Below are 24,061 nucleotides of genomic sequence, written 5' to 3' on the forward strand. Positions count from 1 at the left end.
TAAAAAGGAGAAGTCAACATTTGATTTCTAGCTAGTATATAGAAATACAGTTGATTTTTGTATATTTCTTATGTACATTTTACATGTATATATAACCTTAGTTATTAGTTCTTGTAGATTCCATTGAATTTTCTGTATCACCAATGACATTGTGCATAAAAACAGTTTTACTTCTTTTTCCAACCCTACTCCAGGCACCTCTGTCATTAGTTTCTTAGATATTAGAAATTTCCCCCAGAATTTCTCTGGCAAACTAATATGAATAAAGATTCTATGCTATTTCCTATTTCATAATCAGTTATTATATAGCACCTAGCTTTCTGCTTATTTCCTCTTATAATGTATCTTGGAGATACTTTCATATCTGTGAATCGATTCATGGTCATTCTTTGATAGCTTCATAGAATTCCATGGTATGGATTCCATAATTCATTTAACCAATCCTTACTAATGGCAATTTGGGTTGTTTCTGATCTTTGCTATTACTTCAGTATTGTGTTAATGAATAACTTTGTACATGTGTCATTTTCCACATATGTCAGCGTATTTATAGAATAAGTTCCCAGAAATGGAATTGCAGACCCATAGGATTCATTCATTTACAATTTTGATAGATTTTACTCAGATGCACTCCACTGGGGTTGTATGAGTTCATATTACCACCAGGAAGTAAGAAGGTCTTGTTTCCCTGTGGCTTCATCAACAAAGTATATAATCAAACTATTGGAGTTTTGCCAATGTGATGGGTGAAAAATGGCATCGTAGTGTATTTTAATTTGTGCTTTTTGTATTACAATGGAGATTGAGCATCTTTTCATATGTTTAAGAGTTACTGTTTTTTCTTTGAACTCTTTGATATTTTTTCCCATTTTCAGTGGAGTTTATTCTTACCCACTCTTTTCCTTACAGATTCTGACAATTATTTATTAGGAAGGTAAGTTCTTTATCAATGACATGAGCAGAAAATTTATGTGTATATGTATTTTTTTGCTGTTTTTTTGTCTTCTGAGGCCTCATGGTGGGTTTTTTTTTTGCCATGATGGAGTTATTTTTATTAAAAAGCTATGTAGTCATATTTATGAACTAAAAAAATGCCTTCTGGATTTTCAAGCATAGTTAGAAAAGACATCTTCCACTCTACCTGGTATACTTAGCTAAAATGCTCCTGGCCCTATGCTGCCTAAGAGAATGCTATAATTAATAGGTCACCAAGGCCCTCCTCTAAATGACTTTGTTCTAAAAATCTCTGCTCTTCCCCCAATTTCAAATTAGGCAGTTTGATCAGGTGATTAACAGTAATTCATACTCAGGTATAACTAACTGGTAGACTTAACTTCCCCAAAGATAATGCTGTTTAAATAAGGAGATGAATCAAAATGCTAGAAAGATGGGCAAAATGGGAAATAGGTTAAGGATGCTGCAATAAACTGGAATGATGGCTTCTGTTCCTTCATTTCATGCATCTAGAATTGCAGGAAAAACTCAGCCTTGGAGGGGAAATTGCTATTCCATCTTGGGCTCCATTTCTGATAGAAGGAGCTGGGCAGCACTGGGCAAAATGTTGATTGAACTGAATTTATCTTTTGTACCTATTGCTACCTGCTTGTTTCCTCCGTTCCCTGCATCCTAATCCTATCCCCTAGTCTGGGGACCCAGTGCAGGTTACTGGATAAGAAGTAGCTGGGCAGTAAGACTATTTTGTAGAGTTCCACTAGAAGAGAGAATTCTATGTTCATTTGGGCCCCAAATCTGTCACTCATTGTGTGATTTTATGTAAGTCCCTTGATCTCCCTCAGTTTCCTTGGTTGAATAAGAGGGAACTTGGGTGTTAAAGATGCTTATGTTTTTAGGCTTCTGGATCAGGTGATACAGGTATTTGGATTCTTTTGTTTAAGGGTAGGTGGGAGAGAAATAGAAAGCCTTGGGAAGTGCCTCATGCTTTTGTTCCTCAGATCTCCCCCCCCTTGATGATGACCCTGGACAGCTTGATCAGTCTCAGTCCCCTGTCTGCCCCCCTGCTGTCCTAGCTCTGCCCAGCCCCAGTGGAGCCAGATAGCCATTTACTAAATGAATAGTTTATGCAGGAAAAACTCACATTTATTAATTTGTAATTTCACTGAGCTACAAGTACTGACCAAACGTTTTAATAGGACAGTCAATTCCATTAGTGTATTTTGTGCTTGGACATTAAAAAAATATTTAAAAAAAATGATTTTATTGGCTCTTGGCCACAGGTCTCTCTCTCCCCTACCCCCACCTTGTGTCCCAGGGATTCAGTACTGCTGATGTTACAGCTTCAAGTTACAAGGTGTTTTTCAGAACAGTGGGTTATAGAAATAAAGCACATTGTAAGTCTGTCTACTTTATTGGTACATTTGCTCTTGAGTTCCTGGGAAGCCCTGAGGACAGAGTTTCTGCAGCTCTCTGTGACTGCAGAGCTCACCCTTACAGGCTATGAGGGCCAGTTCTTAGCACTAGCTGTAAGCTCTTTGACAACATGACTTGCACAGGAGAAGTGGAGAACTACAGTTGGGTTTTGCCTTCTCTCAAGCCTTGCTGGTGTAGAGAGTTTCCAAGGTTAGGATTAGGGAGAGATTTCTGAAAGAGAAAGGATTTCCCCAACTTAGCCAGTCAGAATTCCTGGTTTTGCTGCCTAAACCAACAGCTATCATTGAGCTCCTTCTATGAGCAAAGCAAGGGTTAGGTCCCATGGGAGACAGCCCTTTTTAAGTTTCTATGGAGCCAGGATTCTTTTTCTGAAAATGCGCCCCCATGAGGCATCACTCTAGAACTGCGACCCTGCTGTTGGGCCTGCCTCCAGATCTCCGATCTGAGAGGAGAATACCCTGGGGCCCCTCCCTTGCTTACTTGGAAAGGAGGGAAGATGAGAGGTACCTAAGAAGGCAGATTTATGCCTAAGTGATAATAGATCCCAAGGAATAGGTCCCTTCCTGGACAGATACAGAATTATTGCCAGAAGGATGGTCTATGGCTGGCGTTTTAGTGGCTGAAAATGTACAAATCACAGGGAACAGGAGAGGATATTAATTCCCAATAGTCTAGTGTGTAGTCTCTGTGACCAGCATCCAGGTAGATGTGCCAGGCAGACAGTGCCAGGCAGACAGTGCTTCTTGTTGCTGGGTTTGTAGCTGCTCCCTGGATTCACTTCAGATATTTGGTGAAGGCTGGTATTGGTGGGGCTGGCAGCCTATGAACTGTCGGGGGCTTCTGGAGATATTCTGGGTACAAAGGGGTAGAGGCTGTGGGAGGGCTGAGGTGTTGGAGTTTTTTCTTCTGGGGGACAAGTGGCTATTTATCCAAGGCTCTGTGTGCTGAGGACCTTTAACCTGAGTGTTTGGAAGTTGATGGATTCCCTGACTCCTGTCAATAGGTAACCTCGAAAACCTCAGAGCCGTCCCTTAAATGGCTCTGTGCTTAGGGATGTGTGCAGCCTGGGGTTTACTGTCTCCTGACCTTGAGGGTACATCCCACTGAGGTAAGCAGAGCTAAACAATATTGAACGATATTGAAATAGGACTTTGCAGAGCCTTTGCTAGCAGGTGTGGCTTACACATGAAGTATGTAGTATTTCCCAAACCTACTTGACCTTGACCATAAATTTTTTTCCTTAGGTAGCATCATAAGGGATTTGTGTTCTGCGAACCACATTCTGGAAACATTAATCTTGCCCACTTGCGAGATTCATGAATTAGTAGTATAGCTATGGTTTCCTAACCCATGGGCTTTCTACTTTGTCCTTGCTACTCCAAGTGTAGTCCATGGACCAGTAGCATTGGCATCGCCTGGTTGCTCCTTAGAGATGCAGAATCTCAAACCCATCCTAGACCTACCAAATCAGAATCTGCATGTTAGCAAGAATGCAGCTGACTGATGTGCACACTGAGGACTGAGATGCCCTACCTTGCTTGCACATAGCTGCCACTCTGCTTCAGAGCCTTCTCAGTCACTGACAACAATTGTGCTAGGTTTGGATTTGGATAGGGAAGATTTCTGGGCCTCCTTGTCCTATTGGGATGTCCTGTTCTTGGCTTCCAGGTGGCAGTAGTGACCTATAGTAGGGAGAGAGGTCACTCTATAAAAGGATTCAGAGGTAACAGAGAGAAAATATTGTGATACCAGTGGGAAAATATAAAGAAATTTTTACTAAACCTGGAAGGAAAAGGTCCGTGGGTGATTAAGTATGGACAAATTAGAAGGAATTTTAGGCAGGTTGATGCTGAGGGCTGTGATGTGTTAGGGGTGGTGGCCGAATCATACTGTAAGCCCTGCCACCCCCATCCTCTGCGATGGGAGGCTGGGAGAGGAGCTCAAAAGGCATCTTTTTTCAGCCGCATGTGAAAAGTCCCTGCCAGATCAGATGTTCAACTTTAAAACAAATGGAGGAAAAACGATCAAATGCAGTCAACTAGAAAAATCCACTTTTCCTATTTCATAAAAAGCAAGAGCCCATATGATAATCCCTCCCTTGGCACATGTTAGAGATTTCTTTATTGTTTCTTTGCTAGCGGCCAATTCCGCCACACCCAGCGGGGAGCCTGGGCTACAGTGACTTCATTTGCACCAGGTCAGCATACCAGTTCCAAGCCAGTGGATCTAGAGCTGAATTCTAGCAGTTTTCTAGGGAGAAGAGCATGCCTGTTTACGAATGAGAAGAGAGGAAGAGGGAGAAAGGAGGAGAACAGAGGACACATCGCCCCTTCCCTCCCCAAGCACAGAGGAGTGCACTTCCCAGCATGGACAGCTGAGGGGGGCTCGGCCTGTACCCCCCTCCCCCCAACTAAACCGGGACTGAGAGCTCTTTAAGTGCTGGGATCATGACTTATCTCCTGCTACATCCTGGAGATAAACACAGTGCCTGATATTTACCCTAGAGATGCTCAATAATATTTGTTGAATGAACTTTGACAAAATCAAAACCATTGAGGTAATAGGAAGTTCATGAGATATGCAGTCCGAAGATCTGGGTGCTAGGACTAAATGTTGCATGGCCTTCAACAGGCTCTCCATCTCTCTGAACCTTAGTTTAGGAAGTGTGACTGTGCTGGTCACCTTCCTCAGGGATGGGGAGGATTAAATGAGATCCCATGTGAATAGTACGTAATTAATATGAAGATTTTAAATGTGAAGTGGTTCCTTTTGCCCCTGTACATCATTACCTCCACAACTACCAAAATTCATCCTTACTGTAAAGAAATAAAACAAAAGTGAAGAATAAAATGTCTTCACATTTTATTCAAGGGGGCTTAGACTTGAGGGTGTCGTAGGAATTGAGTGAGCTTAGAGCTCAGAGTTGGTTGTGGATAACCTTGGAGTTGAGCTTGACTCCTTCTCTTGTCCTCACCCTCCACATCCAGTCCTTTGGCCAATCATGATTTAGCCATCATTACCTCCACTGCCACCACCCTGACGCAGGTCCCCATTGTGTTTCACCTGGATTTCTGGCCAGGCTCCCTGCTTCCTTCATTGTGTCACTCAAGTCTATTTGCATCTTAACAGCCAGCGTGATGCTGGTCAAACACAAGCTTCTTCATGTCACTCCTCTGGCCAGAAGCCTTCAGTGGTTCCCTGCCTCACTCAGAATAAAAGCCGAAGTTCCCTCAGTGGCTTCAAACCTCTCTGACCTTATCTGTTTTCTTCTTGATCACTCAGACCCAGACATGCTGGCTGTGGTGGTCTTTGACTATCCAGGCATGTTTATGCCTGCCTCAGGGCCTTTGTACTTGCTGTTCTCTCTGCTTGGAAACTTCTTCCCCCATTGTTCCCTTACCTTCTCCATGTCTTTGCTCATTGTCATCTTTCTGTGGGGACTTAAACTTTCTATTGAAAGTCAGATACTGTTCCCATCTCCCACCTGGTACTCCTTAAGTCCCCTTTCATACTTTCCATGGGACTCATAACCATATAGCATAATTTATATTTTACCTATATGTATGTTTTCTGCACTGGGAGTTAAGCCTGGGGAGCGCTTTGTTCACTGCTGTATCATTAGCTGCCAGCATATTGCCTGGCACAATGGTATTAAGATTTGTGGAATGAATGAATTTCATATAATCTTGTTGTAAGGCTTGGGTCAGAGGTGTGGAGCACAGAGGGCTCAGGCTTATTCTGGGGACACTACAGGTCAAATCCTGACTTGGCTCCTGAAGATGTCATGATGTAGGAATTGGTACTGCATTTGCCTGGCTTGTCTCACGGGCCCCTGGGTGAGAAGTATGCCATTGGACAGAATTTATCACCTTGCCCTGGCAACTGCTCCTGAGTTCCTCTTTTATGAAAACTTGCTAATTTGCCTTTTTTCCCTTTGACTCCCAGTTATGACTGTATCCTCCTTCCTTCCACCCTCCCTTACCGCTTCTTCCTCCAAGTCTCCATTTGCCATTTACTGAGCATCCCCGTGCTGTTCCTTCACCCCTACCCACTACACAGCCTCCTGGTCCGGGAGCTGGAACAGATGCCTGCGTACTTGGTTTTAAAGTACGGACCCTGCAAGCTCCTGGTTTCTGCTCTTCCAGCCCCAGTGGCAGTTTGCATGTTGAGCTCCACCCTGAGTCTGGGGAATGCACATGCGATTCCCCAGAAGTGTGTGCTTGGAGTGTGTTGGTCCTTACGGTCCCAGCAAAGAACAGCTCTGACTGGTACTAGCATTTATCAGGGACCCTGTTTCTTGTCCTGCGAGCCTCTTGACAGCTTGTGGATACAGACAAGGACCTGCTATCCATGGCGTCGGGTTTGAGTTCTGACTTTGCTTACTAGCTTTGTGTCTTGAGCAAGTTACCTTACTTCTTTGAGTTGCTGTAAGCCTCAGTCTGCTTTCTTATTGAAAATGAGGGCAATAGAACCTACCTCATGGGGTTGCTATGAGGACTGAGTGAGATCAGGTAGCTTTGGCGCTTAGCATAGACCCTCACATGCAGGAAGCACTGGCTGAATTGTTCCATCATTATTGCCATTATTGTGTTGTTGTCACTGATAAAATCAACTCCCTGGCTTACCTTCCCTACTGGGCAGCCCGTGTATGTGTGACTGGGTGTGTGTGTGTAGATAGGTGTGGGGGAATTTACACACTGTCATTGTAAACTCATCAAGAAATAAATAGGAGATTTATAGCTTCAGGGCAATTAATTCTGTAGCTTTGCTCAGCATTATCTCAGTTCCAGGAACAAATACACCCCTATAATGGATTATAATCTTTAGGTATTCGGAATATAAAACAGCCCTTTGTGTTCCTTGTTGTGTTATGAGAAAATAACAGCTTAAAATGCAACCCACAGGAAACCCTCCGGATGGGGTCAGCCCTCTTGCTGTTGGCCTGTGATGTCTTTCAGAGAAAAGTTAGTGAAATAGATATTCTTAACCTCCCAATGTTGTCACAGGAAGAGCAGGTATAATCTGAGTGCTGGGGCTGACCTTGGTGATGGTGGCAGTAAAAGTTCTCAAATCAGATGGAAATTCACTCCTTTTCCTCACCTGGCAAACTCCCATTTAACCAGCAAGATCCAGATCCAACGTCCCAACTCTCCCTGGCAGAAGAAATCGCTCCCTCCTCTGTCCTCCTGGCACTAGGTTCATGCCTTTCTCACTGCCTGTGACATCTTATGTTGTAATCCTTTTTTCATGTCTCCACCCAGCTCTGCAAGGCAGGGAGATCCTTGAGGGCAAGGACAATGTTTGGTAACTTCACATCCCCAGGGCCAGCACAGGTTCTGCCACCGTGATGGTGGGAGGAGGTAAAATAGTGTTGGTTGACCTCCTACCAGATTCTTGGACACTCAGCACTTGGTATATTAATTCATCCTGATCACAGTCCTGCTGGGGAGCTGTCTGTTAATACACGGGAGTACACTGAAGCTCAGGGATTTTGCACAACCTGCTAGTTACTAATAAGTGGTAGAGCCAGGATTTGAACTCAATTCTGTCTGTCTCAAAGCCTGAGCTTGCTTGCTTGCTTACTCTCTGTTTTTTGTTGTTTTTTTCCCTTCCAGTGGAGTATAGTTCGAGAGAATGGACTTGGGCCAGACTGCTTGGCTTCAAATCTCAGCCTTCTCATTATCAGCTGCCTGGCTCTGGACATGTAACTTAGCTTCTGTCTCGGTTTCCCATTTATGAAGTTGAATAACAGTGGTACTTCCCTATAGGATTGTGGGGTGATTTAATGAGACAATACACATAAAGACCTCAGAACAGGGTCTGGGAGCATGTAAATACTTGCTATTATAATTTTCCTTCCTTTCCTCTCAGGTCATACCACATGAGCTTTTCACGGCTGCCCATGCTATTCTTCCATTCCCTGCTGGCTCTGGTGTGGAATGGGTGGATTAGGGTGATGGCCGAGTGTGGCTGGCAAGCACCTGGGCTCTCCTCCCAGATGGATCCACCTACCAGGTAGCTTTGGGTACATACTTGCGTGATACTTCACCTGGCACCTTTTGTTTCTCCTGGCTTCAGGGGACTGTTGAGAATCACTACCTCATCTCCACGAGGTCGTGGCTGAATATGAGAACATCCTCGACGTATAGCCATAGTGAGGCTCTCTAAACGCCCCCTGAATTGAAGTTACCACCCTAATTGACACCTACTCCATGCAGCATAACAAAAGGCAGTATGACATAGTGGGCCCAGCGAGGACACTGAAACCAGACTGCCTGGGTTTGAATCTCAACTCTGCCATTTGGTAGCTGTGTGACAGTAGGCAAGTTACTTAATCTTTCTGAACCTTGTGTTTTTAATCTGTAAAAGGCAGATAATAATATGCCTTATAGGGTATTGTTGTGAGGATTAAATGAATTAATGCCTATAAAATGCTGAGTCAGTGCTTAGCTTATTGTAAGCGCTCAGTAGGTGCTGGTGGTGGTTGTTGTTATTACTGCTCTGAACCTGGTGAACTTACTGCATGGACGAGCAGAGAAGACACTCTCTAGAGGTCAGGGCTCCCTGCAAATGAGGGAGAAAAGGGTGGGATGAAGAAGATTCAGGTCCTTCTCCCATATTCACTGGTCTGTTAAGTCTTTTCTTTTGAAGGGAGGAGCAGGGAGGTGGGGGCAGAGAGCGAGAGGCTGGGGGTGTTTTCCTGCTGCATGGAAATGTGGTGCCTCTGGCCAGGGTTCTCCCCATGTCTACACAGGCCTGGGGCTGTGCTCTGTCACGACCGAGAATTAGCGGGGATGCTCCCTGCCCCGAGAGTTCATGTGAAAAGCAAAGTTACTCTTTTTTCAAGTTCTCTTTTTTTCTTAAATTGCGGCAAAATTGACATAACGTTATATTAGTTTCAGGTGTACAATATTTGCCTATGTTTCAAAGTAATCACCTCAGTTAGTCCAGTTAACATCCATCATCATACATAGTTATAAAATCTTTTTTCAGTTATTCTTCCACTAAGTTACTCTGACTTTTGAATGACTTAAGACTAATACATGTCCTGACCAACGCAAAGGCCTGAGCTATAGGAAGTCTGGTTTATTGTCACATGCTGCTTAGCCAGGGTGGCTTATGTTTCCTTATTCACCTCAGATCTTCCTCTGAGGATGAGGAGGCCCATGGACCGCGGAGGGGCCTGCAACAGATGCCGATTTCATAGCTTCAGGGGAAAGCAGCAGCAGCAGTACAGGGCCGTGGCTCCCTCTTCCTAGCCTTGTGTGGCTCACCGGGAAGGGAGGGAAGGGCTGTGATTTACTATGGCCATGCCAACTAGGAACTATGTTTTCTTATCACATATCTGTTTTATGAAAGAGCTGATGACTCTGAGTGCCCTCTACCCCTTCTCATTCCCAGCCCCCTTCAAAAGCAACCAAAGGCACATGACATGTGTCCTCCAGCCCTTGCCAGGACCTGTCCAAGGGGACTCCTGTGGCTTTCACTTCTGTCCCTGGGCATAGAATTTGGGGTGGTGATGGAGAAGGAGGGCGTTGAGTTCAGTTAAATCTGGCATAGTCATGGGAAGGGTGGAGACATAGATGCCAACTGGGGTCTCCCTAAGAAATCAGTGATGTCTCAAGGATTGGTCAAATTCAGGTGGCATTTGGCAGTAGCCCTTAGCCCAGGAATGGTCTGTGGTTAAGAGGCAGAGGCAGAGAATGAAGAGTGGTTGGCAGTTACAAGAGGCTAATTTGAGCATCTCTGTATCCCCTAGTACCTACTAACACAGATGCCTCTATCTCCTTACATCTGTACTCATACAAATGTCCATTTGTGTATGTGTGTGTATATGTTTGTGTGTGCATGTGAGCATATATAACATACATAGGGTTGGGACCGCACAGGAAGCATGCTCAGGAGCTTTGGGGATGTCTCAGGTTGGGTTCCCAACAGGTCTGGGAGAATTAACAGGGAGGGCTGCCAGGGGTGTGTCCTCATGGTTACTACTAATTAGCTCTAGATATTTATCCAGTGCCCCACACAACTACACCTCCATTGACTCGGCCACACCTGTGATGGACAGGAAGTCCATTTTCACAAGGGTACATCTTTTTATCCTTGCAGAAGGGACAGGTAAATGAGGGCTCCAGTGTGTGGCATCTTCATTTTGAGAGTGGCTGCTGCTTTATCTTTCTCTAACCTCTCAGAAGGTTAGACCTACCTCTGCTTTCCTTGCCATTCCTCTTATCACCTTGGAGCCTTCATGACTCTCTGTTTCAACCGGCACAGACCAACCCATTCTTTGGCTCTGAGCTCCAATTTTACTACTCCAGTAATTTCACTACTTCCCTGACCTCCCACTCTAAAGGGGATAGCCTGATAATCCTCCCTTTATTTTGAAGAACTCTCATGGCCCTTATCACATTTGTGGATATTACTTTAGCTATATTATTTATTTAATTTTTTTAGGTTCTTTTTTGAGGGGGGTAATTTGGTTTGTTTGTTTGTTTATTTATAGAGGAGGTACTGGGGATTGAACCCAGGACCTCGTGCATGCTAAGCATGCACTCTACTACTTGAGCTATACCCTCCCCCTTAGCTGTATTATTTGTATATTTATTTATCTCTCTCCCCAACTAGTCTGTAAATGCCATAAAGGAATAATCATGTCTGCCTTGTTCACTGGGACCAGCACACAGGGTCTGAAGTCTGAGCTTAGGTTGGACTTTATTCCTTGGGCAATGAGGAGCCCCTAGAGATTTTTGAGCAAGGGAGTGGTAAAACAGCGAGAAGAGTGTTCTAATGGTGGTACTTTGGTTGGGTGAAGAGGAAGAAGCCAGAGGTAGGAGAAGCAGGAGGCGGGAGTTGCAGCAGTAGGAGGTAGTTGAGTCCTGAACCAGAGTGGTGATGGTGGGAGTAGAGAGAGAGAAACAGATGCGAGAGACATTGGGAAGGAAGAAATGACAGACTTGGTAGCTGATTGGATGTGGGGGCGAGGGAGTTTCTCAGCCATTCAAGGGAAAAAAATGCCACTTCCCTCCTCCTGCTAACTTCAGCTCAATGGCAGGAGTGTATCAGTGACAAAGAGCTGGCGTGATCTGAGTCTGGAAGCATCTGTAGAAAGTAATGAAGTACAGGCAGCTGAATGTGAATGGGTAAAATTTTGTGTCACTAAGTGGTCCTATTGCAAAATGTGGAAGGAAATGAGCATTTATTTGAAAAAAAAAATCTGGGAATTCAGTGCCCCATCCCTTTTCAGTGGCTGAACTGCTCTGGAGGAATTTACTCCCACCCACCTGGCCGTGGTTTTGGCTGTGTCCTTGAAAAGAGAATTCAAATAATGACAAGAAGCAGCCCCAGGAGACCTCCTTCAAGCTCTTTTGGTCATTAGATCATCATGAACTTCAGTCTTGTCCTAGATGGGACATGCTGTCCTATTAAAATGTATAGACTTTCAGGGAGGTTAAAAAAACAAGATCACTTAAAACTACAGTTGGCCAATTCCACAGCAAGGTCCCCACTAATTGTGAGTTTGAAATCACTTGGCCTTTTTGGCTCCTTGTAAACATAAGGGTCTGGAAGAGATAGAAACTCCATGGATTCTCTGTGGTCTAACCTATGATGCTGTGCCCCAAAGACACCTGTTACCATCAATCAGTGGGGAGGGGTTTTATAGTTTTTTTTTTTAATTTAGGTACCAAATGTCCACAGTCAAAACTTTTGGGGGCACATCTTTTTTCCCACTGAACTCCAGTACTAAACAGTATTTTCTCCCCGCCCATCCCTGTTACCTATCTGTTAAACAGAACCCCTTGCTGGCAGATTACCTTCTTTATAGGCTTAGGGTTTTTCATCCTTATTTTTCAGTGGGTGATATGTAAGGTTTGTGAAATTTTGATGTAAATTTACGTTCATTGGAGTCATTGCTGTTTCCCTGGTGGGCAGCAGAGCATCATGGTTAAGAAGCCAAAAAAACAGGTAAGTTAGTAAGTGTGAGGCCAGGATTTCAACCCAAGAAGTGTGGTTCTGAGGCCACACTACTTTAGGCTGGTATAATCGTGTTAGTCTGGTGAGGCTGCCGTAACAAACGCCACAGATTGGGTGGCTTTAAAAACAGAAATTTGTTTCTCTCCGTCCTGGAGATTGGAAATCCAAGATCAAGGCAGTGGCAGGCTTGGTTTCTCCTGAGGCTTCTCTTCTTGGCTTGTAGGCGGCTGTCTTCTCCCTGTGTTTTCATATTGTCTTTCCTTCCATCCCTGGTTCTCTCTCCCTCTTCTTACAAGGACGCTAGTTTTATTGAATTAGGGCCCCACCCTTATGACCTCATTTAACCTTAATTACCTCCTTAAAGGCCCCGTCTCCAAATACAGTCACATTGGAGGTTAAGGCTTCAACATAAAGAATTTTGAGGAACACAATTCAGCCCACAACAACTGTCCTCACAAATTTGTTGAGAGGACGAAATGAATTTGCATGTAAAAAGTGCATACTGAGAACAGCAGTGCTCAGCATACTTCTCAGAGCTATTGTTGTCATTTTCATGTGGATATAAGGAAGGGACTAAAACTATTACAAGGTGCTAAGAGGTCCTCTTCTCTCATGTCTACTTACCACCCTTACCATCTAAGCCATCAATATCTGTTGCTGAGAGTCCTGCAGCCGCCTCCTGACTGTTCTATCAGGTTCTACTTGTTTCCTATAGTCCACTTGCCACACACTTATGATCTTTTAAAGTAAGTCAGAAATGCCACTCTTTTACTTAAAATCATAACTCTCCTCATTCCTTCTGATCCCTGCACAACCCAGCACCTGCCCTCCTCTCCCTCCTCACCCCCTTCCTCCCTTGCTGGGGTCCAGCCACACTGGTCCCCTTTCAGTTTCTTGAAAACTCTGAGCAAATTCTACCCTTAGGGCTTTGGCACTTGCTTGTCATTAATTCCCAAACCCTCTTTCCCCATATATCTACTGGGCTTGCTGCCTTTTCTCATCCAGATTTAGGCTCAAAATGTACCTCCCTGCCACTCTACCTAAAGCATCTCCCTGCCCCACGGTTACTTTCTACCCTATTACCATCTTTTATTTTCTTTAGAGCACTTATCACTGTCTCAGTGACCTCATCTTCTTTATTTACTTACTTTATTGTCTTTATTTCTCCCTAGACTATAGACTCTGTAAGTGAAGAGATCTTTGATCTTTGGTTCACTGTTGTAACTCCAGTAGATAAGCTCCAAGTAAACCATTTGAATGAATAGATGAAAAAAATGAATGATTTTGAATCTGGAGATTCAAGTAGGAGGAACTGTCCAGGATAAACATTCCCAAAGTAAGAAAGAAGAGCATAGGGGGAAAGTGGAGGAAGGGACTTTTTTCCCCCATATACATCTTATTTCTCCTTGATTGACCTGGTTTTGATCATGTGCTGTCTTGGTCAGTTGGGGCTGCTATAACGAAGTACATAGACTGGGTAGCTTATAAGCCACATGAATTTATTTATCACAGTTCTGGAGGCTGGAGTCTGAAATCAGGGTGCCAGTATGAGGTCTTGGTGAGGGCTCTCTTCCAGACTGTAACCTCACAAGGCAGAAAGAGCTAGCTGGCTTCCTGGACTCTTCTTATAAAGAAAGTTAGTCCTGTTCACAAGGACTCCACCCTCACCACACAGTTACCTCCCAAAGGCCCTTCCTCCAAATCACTTCGGGACTAGATCTCAACATATGAATTTGAGGGGACATATTCATTCTGTAACATGTACCTTTCCCTCAACCAATCAGGACAGATGGGCAAGAATGGCTTGGGCCAGTCAGGACTCAACTCCTTGCTGAGGGTGGGGTCAGTCTCAGCCAAATTGCTTGGCTAGAAAATTCAGGGTGATGTTGGGGAAGGCAAAGTGGGAACGGTTGCTGGAGCAGCAACAGGTGTCCCCTACAGCAAGCAACTTGCCCTTTGCCTCAAAATTCCACCCTTGCTTCCAGAATTGATATGGCATTTAATATGATTTCTCTGTCAGAAGTTTTGTGTACGTTTTATTTGCCATCTTGCAAGTCCTTCTAATTACTCCCACCCCTTTTTTTCCCCTTTTGGGAGTATGGCCTCAGAGATGTTGTGCCATCTGACCCTATAGCAGGCCATTGCAATAGCTTAGATATTTTAAATGCAAAAGATACTCCTTCTGCAACAGTACGGTAATAATCATGGTAGAAACTATACAGTTTAATAGTGATAGATACATTGAAAGTAGGCAGAACAGTCCAAGTTTGTCAAGCCTTGGAGATATTCTAACTGAGAATAACTTTTAGTTTTATCCCTATAGAAGATTTCTCAGAAGCACTAGACTTAAAGAATCCAAGACTTTCATTTTTCTTATTAGAAAAAAAGACCCAAATAGGTTATGTGACCTGCCCAAGGTCACACAGCAATATCCAGAGCTTGGGGTCCTGGTTCTTAGTCCACTGCTCTCGTTGTCCTTGTGGACACAGAGGTAGTGGGAGTGTCCACCGAGTGGCAGTGGATGCCATGACGAAGTGTTCTGAGCCCAAGTGCTGTATACACCCTGGCATTCTCACTGGGGTTTCTGAGGCTCCCATTACAGGTTTAGAGCCATTCTATCTTTTTTAAAAGAAAATATTTAATTTTATTATTAAAACTGATGAAGTTAAACACCATATTTTCCTAGCAGATAATAAAAGAAACACAATTTCTTGTGGTACAATTGTGTATTTTTTGTTATTCATTAATTATAATTTATAATTTTTGTTATTCATTAATTATAATTTATCCTAGCCATATTTCTAAACTTGGACTGAAATTTTTGGTTTCTGTGTTACCTTTAGATACTGTTTTGAGATTTAAGATTCTTTGGGACTTTCTTCACCTGGTGGCATTCATTCATTCATTCAACAAATGTTTGGTTGGGTCCTTTAAATTAGAAAGTCATTCATATGGGTGCTTTTGTTATCAGCCAAAAAAATCCCTGGGTTTTCTTTTTCTTTGAACCCCTAGTCTTCCATTTTATGTGATCGCGGCTATGGTAGTAATGATGACATACATATGTATATCAGTGTGTGTGTTTATATGTATGTATATATACATGCACACACTTCTAAGTACTTTACATATATTAGCTCAATTAATGTTTACAACAACCTTCCTTATAAATATTATTATTATACGCATTTTACAGATGGGAAAGCAGAAATCCAGGGAGGTTAATCACTTACCCAAGGTCACACACCTGGTAAGCAGTGAAGCTGGGGTTCGAACCCAGATGGTCTATCTCCAGAGTCCATGCTGTAAACACCTAGAGCTAGAGAAGTCTCTGTACAGAGACTGAATAGTCCGCACGGACAGTGAACTGCCTTTGGAATGATTTTTCTCTGATTAAAAGAGGTCAGTTTCCCACTTTCTTTCAAAGAAGAATAAAAACCTACACTGCTATTTCCAGCTTACTCTGGGGAGATTGCTAAAATAATTTAACAAACAGTTGTTAAGTTGTTTCCGACTTCTGGGTATAGAAGCCTATGAACCCCCCCCCCTTTTTTTAAGTACTTGTTTCTCTTACAAGAACTATTTTAACAGAGTTTTTGAATATATCTCTGCCCAGATACCAAGTGCAGCTTATTCTTTCAGAGTTGCTTTCATCTGGCTATCTGAGAAATGTTTCTCTTTCTAGTTCATTCTAATCATTTACTCTTCAGCACAGGCCACACAGAATCACAGATAAAGCACTGAACTGAGGACCAAAGCTCTAGCTTTGTGACCTGAGACACATGTGGTCTCCAGTCTGCTCTTTGGTTTCCTCATTTGTTTAAAAAAGCATTTAAATTAGATGATCTCTGAAGGTCCATTCAACTCCAAATACTCCGTCTTGTTTACCTCTTGTTATGGTGCCCTCCCAAATATGCTGTATCTTTAAAAAATCTCTTTAGAGGAGGATATTATAAATTGTAATTACAGTGGATTAAGTAAAATTTTTTTCAGTGGGGAGTGTGTAGCTCAGTGGTAGAGTGTGTGTTTAACATGCACAAGGTCCTAGTTCAATCCCCAGTACCTCCATTAAAGTAAACAAACAAATAAAAACCTAATTACCTCCCCCACCCCCAAAAAATAATAAAAGAATTTTTTTTCACACAAAAGAAGCTCACAGGTAAGTCAGTGTGTCTATAACAAGCATAGATACTCATGGGTGCTGCTGAACATCATGGCTTCTTCTATCTTCTTCCTTTATTATTCATAGTATATGACTTTTATCCTCACGATTGCAAGATGATCGCTGTACCTCCAGAAGTTGTGATCATGCTCCTGGCAGAAAGAGGAGGAGGAAGTGCCAGTGTCAGGAAGATAGAAGCTTTCCTCAGAAATCCCCGTAGACTTCTGAATATGCTCATTGGCCAGAACTGGGTCACAGGACTACTAGCTATGAAGAAGTCTGGGAAGGTTAATGTCTTCAGCTGAGTATATCATAGCCCCGAACGAAACTGAGGTTTTGTGGTGAGGAGGAAGTGGAGGATAGAATCGGGGAACAACCCGCAGTTCTGCACATGTCATGTCTACTTCTTTGTTTCTTCTAAACTTAAAAACAGATGAATAAACAAACAAATCTTTCTTTCACTTTCTGTTTTCCTCCTTTCTGGCTGGGTACTAGAGTTCCTCCTTGATTAACCTTTATTATTATTAAAAATAATGACATCAGTATTAACAATATGTAATTATGAATAACATTATTACCTACTAACTTATAAACAAAGACATGAGCAGTTAGACTAAGGAGCTCTAGGCTTCACTTGTCAAGGATGAGAGAGAGCCATGATTTACCCCAGTGGGAGGAAGAACATGGAGAGCAAACAGGGCTGGACCAGAAGTTACGATGGATGGAGCAGGGTTTGGATTCTGTTTTCAGCTTAGCGTGAGACTTGGGAGGTGTAACTTCATCTCAGGGTCACAGGTTAGCCTACTTTGTTACATAAAAGTAAATGAGATGATAGCTAACACCATTGGCATTCCTTGGAAAAGAGCTATTTAAAAGAATCAATTCAAGATAAAATATATATTCATTAATATAGATCCTACTAGGGGACCACTAATTTGGAATTTGTCATAACTCAGGCAAAAACTGGATGTCAGAGGGACTCTTTCATCTTCTTATGAGAATAAACTGTTTGCAGGCACTTAGAAGCGCATTAATTTGCAAAAACTTAAAGCAATGATGAATAAAATTGCTCTTGATTACACAGTTTTACATTGTTATGTTGGTATAGTTTTTTTTTCTTAAAAATGAAATAGTTCACATTTCTTTAAAAATACTTTTATAATTCAGACTTTTTAATGAATTCAGACAGATCTCTTTATATATTTCAGTGAGTTCTTATTGCATTATTGTCCCAGTAGGAAAGCCCATCCTGATGCTGTCTCAGGATCCACTTTTGGGTCAGCTGGAAGAATGATGACCTTCTTGAGGGCAGTGACCTTTGTTTCCTTCCCACTTAGGAAACATCTTGGCCTAGTGTATGAGGTCAGTCCTCAGTAGACTAAAAGAGTTCTTGAATTACTCACCTTAACTGCCAGTGTTATGAGATGACATACATAATCAGCCCACCATTAAAAACATGGCATGTATTGAAGTGTTCGGTCGACGGTAGCTGTAATTGTTACAAGGCAGATAGTATGGTGATTACTGACACTGTCAGACTGGAATTCCGGCGCTAACACTTACCAGCCGGGCAACTCGTATCTCTCTGACCCTCAATTTCTCTCATCTGTATGATGGTGATAACAATACCTAATCCATGGGGTTGCTGTGAGGATTAAATGAGATTCTGTAGGTAAGGGGTCTGATCCCAGGTCTGGCACGTGCTAAGACCTCAGTAAATGGCAGTTACCATTATTTAAGTTGTTGTCACCATCGTGGACGTGTGTCTCACCCCGACCTTGATAGATTCAAATTTGTCTGCACAATCCAAATCTGATCAACACAGGATATGCTCCTGAGTGTTCCCAGACCAGGTTTGGGAATGTTTGGAGTCAAGAGGCTTAATGCTGAATCCGCCTTCGCTATAGAGGGTGTTGGCTATCACTGTCCTAAGGTCATTTGGGGAAAGTATTACTTGCCCTCCATGGAAGACAGAGAAAGGCGCTTTAGCTGTTAACTTTCTAACACCAGGTGGCTCAGTTGTCTTGAGAAACCATAACGTACATTTTGCAAAAGGCTGTGACAGAGCCTTTTGCTTATTCTTGGCCTATAAATCCTCTCTAGATTTAATTTGTGCCCCATTACTGGGTGTGTAAAGGGCCCCCATGAACTTGTAGGAAGAACTGAGTCCTCTTCTGATTACGAACACAGTTTTGAGCTAAGAGACTGTGAGTCTCTGTGCATGCTTCTGAGCATGGAAGCACTCTGATGCCACCCTGGGAAAGAGTTACAGATCTGCTATTGATTGCCCACACTTCCTCTTCCATATTAGGCAGTCATTTGGTGAGCACCACTCCTGTTACGATTGGTGTTTAACACTGCTATCGTACTTTGTGTTTTTAAAAAGCTTCAAAAATCAATTCCTCATTAACCTGATTGAAAGAAAAGTTATGCCTCCTCTACTGTGTTCTGAACAGGACATAGATCACTACAGGTACTCAATAAATATTAAGCATTTAATCCTCACCATTCCTCCCACCCAAATAAGTCCCTGGAACTCATTTTCTTAAGGATGAAAGCCTTCCTTTCTAGATCAAAATTACTTTCTGTAAATCTCAAACTTTCTGAAAGATGAGGCTCTCACATAGATGATGTAAAACGTGTGTAACGGTCACCTGGGTCACAAAGTAGTGGGATTCGTTTTGTTGTCCACAATCTCACTGGAAATTCCTGAAGGGAGAAGGCTGAGCAGTTGAGTCACTTGGAGTAACGTGGTGAGCATTACCTATAGCTGAGCAGCATCTCACATGGAAGCGATAAGCTTATATTGTGGCAGATCCAATCGCAGGAAGTAGAGGCCATCAGCCACAGTGCTGCCCTTCTGTTCGGACTCTTCGCACACACACCAGGTGGCTAAGTTGTCTTGAGAAACCTTGACGTACATTGACACAGACATGTCCTATCCAGTCTTCTCAAATGCATGATGACACAGGCGTGTCCTATCTAGTCTTCCAGGTAGAATAACATTTTAAACTTGGGAATATTGTCCTACATAAGGAACCATGATGTTCATTTTATTCCTTTGAAGTTTCCATAATGGGATCTCTCTGTTTGGAACCTCTCAGAAAATTTAACTGCAGGATAAAGATGTGCTTGTGCAGGAGTCTCAAAGGGCACTGCTCGATCGTACTTCCTGGCCCCCAATCTTCATTTCTCAGAAGTAGGTTAAGAGGGTTAAGAGGGTGATAAAACCCAATCTGGAGGGGGAAGATACATCTGAATAAGATGCCTGCTTGGGGTTCAACTTCTCCAGGAAAGTGCAGAAAGCCATGCTGCTTAGGCATTTTTAGGCTGCCTCTGTGGTGCAGCCTAGGAAGCATGTAATACTGAACAAGTGCCGTTTGGTTACAGAAAGAACACTGATAAATGTCTGGCCGTTGAGGTCAGACCACGGAGAAGGAAACCGCTCTGAAGCAACTGGTGTAGAATTTAGCGTCAGGCAGGGACACTCACTCACATTCTGGCTAATGCAGTTTGGACAGAGCTTGAATTCAGCAAGTTATGTATTATAGTAAAATGTTACAATTTATTACGACTTATTTTAAGCTGTTTTTTCCCTTTGCTTGCCAACTGGGTCTATCCACCTGTTTGAAACAGTCAGAGAAGAGGCTATAAATTCTTTACCTTAGGAGCCCAGGGATATTCTAGATCTAGGTAATGACATCATTTCACATTGTACTTTTTGCATGAGGGGTTTTTGGAGGACTATCTGAATGATAATTAACCTACACAAAACCATGTGAGCTCAGAATTTTTAAATTTTTCTTAAGCAGATGGAAGAACTGATAGTTAAGAGTGATTAGACTAATCAGTGGTTTTGGCTGTGTACAGATGACTTAGGACCCTGATAACTAGCCATCTCTCTCTAAACATCACAGCATAACCCATTTTGATATTCACTTGCCATGGACTGAATGTTTTGTGTCCCCCTCAAATTCATTTGTTGAAGTCCTAACTCCCAGTGGGATGGTATTAGCAGGTGAGGCCATTGGGAGGTGATTAGGTCATGAAGGTAGAGCCCACATGAATGGGATTAGTGGCCTCATAAAAAGACATTGGAGATTTCTCTCTCTCTCTCAGCCACGGGAGGCTTCAATGAGAAGATAGCCACCTGCAAACCAGGAAATGGGCTCTCACCAGACATTAGATTGGCCGGCACCTTCATCTTAAACTTCCCAGCCTCCATAACTCTGAGAAATAAATGTTGTGTAAGCCACCCAGGTTCTAGCCTTCTGTTCTAGCAGCCTGAACAGGCTAGGACACCGCTCATCCCTCTGCAGCTCTTTTTGTTCATCATTTTTGTGTGCTGTCTCATATGCGACTGTCATGTATTTCTAGATAAGATTAGAGAATTGTTTTGCCAAGGAACTCATACTTAGAGCCCTTTTCCCACCAGCATTGGACAGGCATTTATCCTGGGGCATTGTATGGAATTAAAATGGCCACGAACCTTGTGTTTTGTCCAGGGCCAGGTCTTTTGGAGCTCAGCCATTAGTCAGACTCTGCAGTCATCATACAGTCATGCCTTTGCTCATGCCACAATGCCTGCCTTAAATCCTCTTATTTCTCTCTTCTTTTACTCAGATACTTTATGTTCATAAGCTTTAGTCTCAAGTCTCATTGTCTTTGTGAAGCCAGGCCCACGATTTCACATGTATCACCCAACTATACATTTATCAATCATCATATCCCGTGTTCTGACACTTCTTGTGCTGTTGTTTTATATTACCTAATTATGTAAGACAGGGCGATTAACACAAACTTCTTACGTATACAGGAAGGGTTGAATTGACGTACATGAAAGTGATGATTGTAAGCTGTTAAACTGTTAAAATACATACAAAGTGAAATGTAACATTTTTGAAATATTCGGTTTTGAGTAAGGCATCTCCCCAGCAATGATCAGAAATTACCAAAGGCAGAAATTCTCTTTTGTACTTGGTCTCCTCCAGGGTCTAGTACTGTGTCTCAGAAGAACATATGCTCAAAAACTGTTGGTTGGTTCATTGTTTCCCATATTTAAAGTTCTGCCATCTGCTGAACTATTACCAGGCATATACCAGGATACTTTTCTGGTTTTTAGACAGACAGGGAGCCCAGTGAAGTGTGGATGAATTCTTTCTAAAAGGTTAGATGTTGATTGACTGATTAGCTCCTTGCAAGGAAAGTATTTTTCTCTTACATCATTATAGATGCACAGTTGTACCTTTTAGGAGCCTGCTTTTGAGAGGTACAGAACAGTTTGAAGTTGTTTCACAGTAGGAGGGCTTTTATTACCATGGAAGACATTTAGTGGTTTCAAGTCTCCATCAGAATATCTTGATACCCAGGCCAGCTGGAAAGGCAGCACTCATAGATGACTCTTTGACACTTATCATCTATGCAAAGCCTAGCAGCCCAGAGTGGGATATCTTCCTCTTCATTACCAGCAGTTAGTTACATGGGGAGAGGGGGAAATTCTATAGTAGAATTTTTGAACTCTCTGCGTTTGTGTCTCCTTTGTTTTTAAAAGCCAGGGTATTAAGGTGTAATTTACACACAGGAACACTGCATATCCCCTTTTAGGAGTCACCTTATCAGCTGAAGTGTAAGACATACGTTGAGTTCCTATATGCCTCCTTCCTAGTCAATTCTCCCTGCTCATACAGTACTCTGTGGAATCTCAGGATTTTGTGAAGTTTTTATAGATGAAAAATAATTAAGTTGACAGATAATGTCAATCATTCCTGTTCACCCTCCTCTAGGCCCCCCTAGCTCCACAGCTGATCTGAGCTGTTTTTAAGCCACATCAGATGGGACAGAGGTGCCCCTAAGTTCGGATTTGCCAAAAACATACAGGGCATTCTGCAACTCTAGATAGTGGTCCTTTTCTTTCCTACATTCCCTTTTTTCTCAGGGGTATTTAAGACTTTTTGTTGTTATTGTTGAGTATTCTTAGTGATTCCACATCAGAGAGATTAGAGGAGATGTTGTCATGAATTGGGCAACTGTAAAACACCAAGAGAGGGAAATTTTAGTTCCCGTAAGAAAATGTGATTTGACGGAAATTTGAATTTTCATCTCAGGAATCCAAGAGCTCTAATTTCTTTATTGGAAGAACCTTACCTCTTTCTTGCCAGTGTGGTCAAACCAGGCCCTGTTTCACTGCATTTCCTCTGCCATCCTACTTGGGTCAGCATCAACAGTGACATCATAAAGCGACTGGGCCTGGGGCCAACTGGTCCCTGAAAAGGGGCAGAAGTTCCCGTTTGCTTACAGTACCTGAAACACCTGGGACCACTCTGTCATTACAGCCACTGTTACTGTTGTTTCTTTTTGCCAGTACCCTTGGATATCTTGTGCTACAGAACATAAGAAATTACATTTCAGATGGGGTCATGCCTTTTCTTCTTCTCCTTTAGAAAGGTTTCTTGAGTGTGGTGTGGGGGTTTTCAAAGGAAATTCACTAGGGCCTCTCTCTGGACCACAACCCTGTGTAGCAGAATGACATTTGGCACAATGCAGGCCTGTCGTGGGCTCTGTCCACGAGGGTTAGTGACCGCATGTACTGCAAGGTCTGCATTACAATGCTTGGTTGCCACCAGCACAGATGGAATGACATTATACAGTGTGGCCCTAAGTTAATGGAGAGTGATTTAAAAACAACAACAGCAACAAACATAATAGAAGTTGTACATCTAAATGAGGGTTATGCCCTTCAAAAGCTGTGGCATGGAAGGCAATACATTTAATCCATTGATGCTTTTCTGAGCCAAGCATTGTTGTAACTTGTGACTTGAATTTGCCTTCAGGGTCTGTGGCACATTAAAATTATATTTATGAAATATTTATTGTCCTTTTTTTTCCTGATTGCAAAAGTTATATAGGTTTGTTGCAGAAAGTTTGGAAAGTACAGGAGAACACAATTAAAAAAATAAATCATCCCTAATCTTAGCACCCTGAGAAGACCCCTGTCAAAACTAATGTATATTTTTCTGGTAATTGTTTATGCATCTCTACACATGGATGTAAACATAGACACTGACATATGCATGTTTATTCACTGAATTGAGGCAATAATCTTTAGACCGTCACTTAGGCTCCTTAAAAATATGTCCTGGCACATTGCTTTGAACATTCTCAGTGGTCCAAATATTTTTCTTAAAGGAGATGGATTTTAGTTTTAGTAACAGCCAGATGTCATTTACAGCCAAGGCTAGGTATCTCCATTATCAAACTGGCTAATATGTTTTGGGAAAACCAACAAACTCATGTGACTATAGAGTAATAAATTTGATTTTCTTCAGTAGATCTATTGAACTTGTTGTTATATCTGAAAGCAGAGTTCCATGAATGTGTTGAGTCATGGCAAATCACTGGGTTAAGTGTATGGATTTCAAAGGTGAATGATTTGAGGAGAGGGCACTCTTTCAGATTCAAAATTTCTGGTTCTATATTTAAGGAACACGAACCACTTATTACAAAGCAAGGCAGCGAGTTTTTTCCCATCGTCTTGGAGCTTAT

The 24,061-nt window shown here is 42.6% G+C and overlaps 1 protein-coding gene and 1 long non-coding RNA gene across 9 annotated transcripts in view; one reads left to right on the forward strand and one right to left on the reverse strand.

Annotated features, from left to right (window-relative positions):
- The window catches only part of NRXN3 (neurexin 3), a 1,622,069-nt gene that overhangs the window by 81,050 nt on the left and 1,516,958 nt on the right, over positions 1–24,061 (forward strand). The gene's annotated exons all lie outside the window — the stretch shown is intronic.
- LOC140696978 (uncharacterized) lies at positions 2,347–22,713 on the reverse strand. Of its 2 annotated transcripts, none has more exons than XR_012073766.1 (5): positions 22,664–22,713; positions 17,923–18,008; positions 16,515–16,671; positions 3,922–4,070; positions 2,347–2,598 (listed from the first exon to the last, which is right to left on the reverse strand). It is a non-coding gene; the product is annotated as an uncharacterized lncRNA (long non-coding RNA). The 2 variants fall into 2 exon arrangements; XR_012073765.1 differs by lacking the exon at positions 22,664–22,713 and adding an exon at positions 19,174–19,751.

The sequence above is a fragment of the Vicugna pacos genome, chromosome 6 (assembly GCF_048564905.1).
Source record: "Vicugna pacos chromosome 6, VicPac4, whole genome shotgun sequence".
Lineage (NCBI taxonomy): Eukaryota > Metazoa > Chordata > Mammalia > Artiodactyla > Camelidae > Vicugna > Vicugna pacos.